Raw genomic sequence first — 6,388 nt, 5'->3', positions numbered from 1 at the left:
GTGAGTGACATTTAACATTGACTGATAAACCAACGACAACCGAATTCTATTTGTGCTTTGTAAGGTGACTTACAAAGTGCGCTGGCATATATGTAGATTTACATGTGGGTTCACAAATGCATACATACAAATGACTGTCAAGTGCTTTTAAGAGGTACAGTGACGAATAAGTTGTCTTCGTAAAGTCTGAAAAAATTAGAAAAACAAGAAAAAACATTAACTTCGACTACACCGAACACGTTAGAATACTCTCCACAGAATGATTTTTTGTGAATAAAAGGGTATTCATAGACCCATATCTTTATTTTTATAGGTCAGTTTATATGGTGGCTATATGCTATAGTTATCCGATATAAGCAATTCTTTCAGAGAAAGTAGCTATATCTTGGTCAATAATCCATGCCAAATTTCGTGAAGATATCTTATCAAAGAAAAAAGGTTTTCGTACAAGGCTAAAATTACTGAGCTCGTCTAGGAGGAATTATACATATACTTTATATGGTATCCGACGTTTCTCTCTGGATATTACATACTTCGTGGCAAACTGCAAATTCCCCTTCAGGTCAACAAAAAAGAGGAATCATAAGTAATACTTCAAAGTTGGTAGTCTTAAGTAAAGTGCCTAATGACATTGGGCAAAGCATTTAAAAACTTAAAAAAATATATATTTTTGCAATGGCAAATTAATGTCAATTCGTGTAAATTTATTACATAAACTTACCAGTCTGTGTTTGCTTGACTCGTAGCCCGTTGAATTTTGTAACTTCTGGGTTTTTTATATTTTTTATTTTGTTTTGCCAAATATATTGTGCGGATCCAATATTTAATAGCCGCTCCTATCGCTGTTCGGGCTGTTTGATTTTTGCGTAATCTAATTTAAATTTTTGCCAAATACAAATTAATTTTGTAGTTTTTTGAATTTTATTGCAGTTAATACTGTTGTTGCAATTGCTGCGTGTCTTTCATTGTTTCTGTATTTTTTTATTTATTTCAACATTTCTGCTTTTACACTTCCTTGTCGGCCGTTAGTGTGGCGATTTAAGTGCTTTTCTTTAATGTGATGCCAAAAGCTCTATAAGGAAATATACTTTTTAATGGTGCTATCGAAATTTATAATTCGTGAAATAATTTATGTGTATTTTTCACTCCTCACTTATGTGTCGGATTTAACTGGTTTTTAAATATTATTGCATTTTTAATTGCATAATAAGTTAATCAAACAGTGAATTAATAATTAATTGATTCATTAAATTAACTAAATAGAGAGCGGGATATTCGAGTTCCGTTTATTTTTTTGTCCTAATTTCAAAAAATTTTAAAAATTATATTCCTTATGTTGAAAAATGTTCTAGAGTTTTTTTTTAATTTCTGGAGTAGAAAAATTGTTTTGAAAATTTTATTTAAAAATTTTTAAAATCTCAATTAATAACATTTCAAAAGTGAAAACTGGTTTTTGGAAAAAATTTCTTAAATACTTACAAAATTGTCAAAATAAAAACATCTTTTTGAAAAAAAATATTTTACATATTTTCTAGAGAAAAATCTTTTTGGAAATTTTATTTAAAACATTTTCAAAATTCGAAAAATATTAATAAAATTTAAAAATTGGAAAATGGCTTTTAGATAAAATATTTCAAATATTTTCTAAATTTCGGTAGTATAAAAATATTTTTGGAAATTTTATTTAAAATATTTTCAAAATTTGAAAAATATTAATAAAGTCTTAAAAGTCGAAATTGGTTTTTGGAAAAAATTGCTTGAAATATTTACTAAATTGTCAAAATAGAAAAATGTTGCTGGAAACAATTATCTTAAATATTTTCTAAACTTCGGCAGTAGAAAAATCGTTTTCTAACTTTTATTTAAAACATTTTCAAAATTTCAAAATCGAAAAGTATTAATAAAATTTTAGAATTCGAAAATAGTTTTTAGAAAAAAATATTTCAAATATTTTCTAAATTTCGGCAGTAGTAAAATCTTTATGGAACTTTTATTTAAAATATTTTTAAAATTTCAAAATTCGAAAACATTAAGTAAATTATAAGAGTGGAAAATGGTTTTTCGAAAAACTTTTTTTAATTATTTACCAAATTTCGAAAGTACAATTATSTTTTTAGAAATTTTATTTAAACCATTTTCAAAATTCTGTAAATTATAATATTTTTGGAAAATGTTTGATTTGAGCTTCAAATCGAAATATACATAAACATTAGGTGGAAAAAGTGGAAAAAGTTGAATTTTTTTTTTTATAACTGAATGGAAACTTATATTCTGTACTTTCAGCAAAATATTTGTGTATTTCTTTCGTTTCTTTGCTTATTTCAGCTAATTTGTATTTTATTTGTTTGTAAATCCTCTGTGCTTTCTACACATTTTTTGACAACTTTTACCACAACATACACCTGTATGTATGTGTAATCGTAATAATCTTTGCATGCAAAACTTTGTAACCCATTTACTTCGGTTCAACTCAATTTTTTTCAAATATTCATTTACGCGTATGCTTTGTATGATACCTCTCAACTTCAACTTTTGTGGGTGCTTTTATTTATTAATTCATTTTAGTATGTCTTGTTGTTGTTGTGCTTGTTATTATTTTTTCTTCTTTTTGCATAAATTTCAGCGTCTTATTGAGGTTGAGCCGTCGCTTCATTCACTCAACGCTTGCGGCGGCCTTTTGTTCAACGCTGGCTATCTGCGTGTTATTGTTGTTATTATTGCTGCTTTTAGCACCACATTTGTTGGCTTTTCTTATTGCCATAATTATTATTATTGTTATTATGGATATGGATTTGGTCAAGAGCGCCGCACAATCACATGCCGCAAGTGGTGAGCGTAAATGTTATGAAATCAAATACAAAAACTGCTACAGATTTTTGTTGTTGTCTATGTAAATTTGTGAAATTAATTTTGTTTATTTATTTACACCGAATATGTGAGATACGCAGCATAACAGCTTTTGTATATATGTATGTGATGATGTTTAAAGGGTTTTAGGGGTGTTTTCAGTAGCGAACTAATACAAATGTGCGCAACGCRCACACAAACATAACTGTAATTAGTAACACTTGATGTTAGTTGGAAATTTTCTACAAAATATGCGCAATTTCATTTTGCTGGTAACAGCTTTTTATACAGACTTCTGCACAGCGCAGTTGCCATGAGTTTTGAAACGGGTTCGTTGCTTAAGTCTTTTGTACAACGACTGGCGGGCGAAGAAAGGGTGCTAAAATTGTTGTTTTTTCCGTATTTGCTGCACACTTGACACACATATTGCTGACATCATGCACCGCTAATGATGGCAATACAACAAAAACAATAACAAAAATGAATTAATGMAATAAATTATTTCGAATTAACTCTTAACTAAGCATGCAAGCTGAAACACAGGCACAGCGTGTTAGCTGTAAACACATGCACCATGAAATAGCGCAATTCCATGCATTTCAAGTATTCTTATTCCAGCGCTATGTGCGCACAAGGGCAACAACAACAACAATAATATGAATAGCTATGGAGTCACTAATCTTAATGCAGCCGCAAAACACTAAACACGCCACAAAATCTATGCGCACGCATTCATAAACTGCAATAATAATGATTTTCGAACTTCATCAAGTCTTTGCACGCATTTGTGAGACTTCCTGTCGTGCCGCGCGTGATGCTTACAAAAATTATTACCAAATATTATTTATCATATCTATATGCGACGGCGCGCACCACTACACTTTAGCCGCAACTTAGTACAATGCCAACACGATTGCACTTAGAATTCACATTCCATGCTTGATAACATACCGTTTTACAATCATTTTTCAACTCATTTAAACATTTTACATTTACATTTCTTTAGAAAACTATTTYGACTGCTTATTTTTGTATGGAAAAATATGATCACTCGTTGCGTTGCCTATTCGTTTACATACCATTCCGCAATTTTAGGCTCGTATACTCGTCTTCGACTCGTGTTCACGCACATGCACACACAAACATACACACACTCGTACAAGACCACTAAATACGCGCACACTCTAAACTCCAAGCAAAGCAAAGTACAAAACTTTTTTAACCGACGTCCGACGATAACGTGCGCACGCGTTCCGTACCTCAAAGCGTTTGTGTTGTACTCGTCACACCGACCAGGCTAAGACTGTCGAATTGGAAGTGGTAGCTGTAAGACAGCTGGCTAGCTGAATCGCAAGCCGACGAGCAAGTTGATAGCCAATGCCACAGCGTCGCTGAGAAGCCAATAAGTTAAAAGGCAAGCAAACAAACAATTCATACACACACACATGAAGATCAAAATTCTCCAAAGCAAGTCAGTATGCTTAGCGCTCAGTGTAATGYCTATAAAGCTGCTCAGCACACAGCAATAAAATAGCGAAATAATAAAACAGCTGGCTCACACTCAGGCAATTTTCTTCGCATTTGAAGTGTTTGTGTATATGTGCTTGTAAAGGCGTAAGRCTTAAACCGGTCACACCAAGTTTCAGAGAATTCGCAAAAGCTGAGTGGAGACGCTTACAAAAACACAAACAAAAAAGTTTAAATTTCCGCCAACTTTTTCTCATTACTCACAATTCTTCTCCGTTGGCACCCAAAAGTGGGAGCTCTCTACAGACTAACTGCTTCTTGTTTTTTTTTTTTTTTCATTGCTTTGGCACTTTAAGCGCTTTGTTGTCTTGACTGTTATATTTGCTGATATTGCTCTCTTGCCTTTGTTAATGAGTAAAGTCAATTGATTTTTGCCTTTAGCTATTATTTGCTCATTTTTTATTATTCGTTTCTTAGGTTTTTTGCGACGCGTTAAGTGTTAAGTAGACAAACGCTCAATCACACACACACACACATGCAACACCTACTTCCCTCTTTCCTCGTTATGCTTTGTTGATCCGTGCGTCGTTGGTGGGTTGCGCGAATTTTCTTCTTTTTCCTCTTTTTCTTCCGTTTCGGCCTTTGGCAAGTTAACAACTTTTGGCCGCCGACTGGGCGACGATTTGTTTGCGTCGACCGGCGGCGCGGATGCGTTACGCCTGGGCCACCATCACATCATCTTCAGCACAACAATAAACGTCTTTGCTCATTTATTCACAGACTTGGCCATACCTACAAATACATATTATATACATAAYACAAAATATACACCTCAYACAAGYGTTTTTAGCGCTTGGCTAAGTTCTTGCTTTAAGTTTTTYATTTGGCCGTTATGCTTGGTTTGATTTCGTTTTATTTAATGTGTGTTGCAATCTTTCTAAGTGTGCTGGTCAGAACATTCTAAGAATCTTATTTCGCTTTCGTACATTTTTCTAAAAATTCTGTTCAGGAAGCTAACTAACTGGCTAACTACGTCTATTTATTGTATGAATGTATAGTATGGAAATGTGTATACCTTTTGAGATTTCGTGGTAGTTATACCATTTCTACATAATTTTTTTAACTTCCTGAATTATAGCACAATTCCGATTAAAGCGTGTATTCTGACATAGTTAAACAGCCTTCGATTTAATAAATGTTCTTTCTTACAAAGAAAATGAAAATATAAATAGTAAAAATTTTCAAAAAATATTTTTTTCATGCTAATAATTATATTTCTCCAAAAAAATATGTTGGTTGACTGAAAGACAGTATCRGAAGGTGATTAATAGCTAGCGGCTTGAGTCATGCTTATGCGCCCGAAAGATTCCCCAGTCATTCACAATATTTATTATATTGGACGATATATTTGAATAATATTTCTTCTCTCTCGCTGAATGGCTGAATTCCGAAAGATAATGATTTAACATTTCGTCATCCTCAGCTAAAACTACTCAGCAGGATAGCTGATTCGACTTYATTTAGTTTCTTTAAGTGGGATCAWRCATGCAATCGCTCTGTACTGAGGTTCCTATTACGATAAATATTTTAGGCTACTCACAATCCAAACTACTTCAAAGTAATTGTCGGGTAGGTGCCCGGATCCTCTAACATCCACTGCTTTTCATTACTTTCTCTGTCTGTAAGGCCGGAGACTTAATGAAATTCTATTGACTGGAGTGCAGTTAAAATTTAAAACTTATTGCCCCTARTATTGAACACAAATAACAGGTGATCCAAGTAGAGGTACTTTTCTTAATAGCCTTCTTTTGCTAACCATAACCGCCTACTAACCATCTATCCGCTACACCATTAGGCATCTTGAAACCYAGCATTCATTATTGGATACTATTCAGCCGAATAGACCACGTCCAGCATGCACTGAAGGAAATATAGCAGCTGTTGCTCAAAGTCTAGACGAAGACCGTGGAGAATCGATTCGGTTCCGTTCGCTGCAACTCGGACTACCATATGGAACGACTTGGCAAATTTTATATCCAGATCTTGAATCTTTTAAATGATAATAAACATTGCC

At 33.1% G+C, this 6,388-nt stretch overlaps 1 long non-coding RNA gene across 1 annotated transcript; it reads right to left on the bottom strand.

Annotated features, from left to right (window-relative positions):
• Positions 1–764: 764 nt before the first annotated feature.
• LOC108978321 lies at positions 765–4,161 on the bottom strand. Its single transcript, XR_001994097.1, has 2 exons — positions 3,927–4,161; positions 765–871 (listed from the first exon to the last, which is right to left on the bottom strand). It is a non-coding gene; the product is annotated as an uncharacterized LOC108978321 (long non-coding RNA).
• Positions 4,162–6,388: the final 2,227 nt, after the last annotated feature.

The sequence above is a fragment of the Bactrocera latifrons genome, unplaced genomic scaffold, assembly GCF_001853355.1.
Source record: "Bactrocera latifrons isolate USDA-ARS-PBARC rearing strain unplaced genomic scaffold, ASM185335v1 scaffold_12, whole genome shotgun sequence".
Lineage (NCBI taxonomy): Eukaryota > Metazoa > Arthropoda > Insecta > Diptera > Tephritidae > Bactrocera > Bactrocera latifrons.
This window is presented reverse-complemented; position numbering and strand designations above follow the sequence as displayed.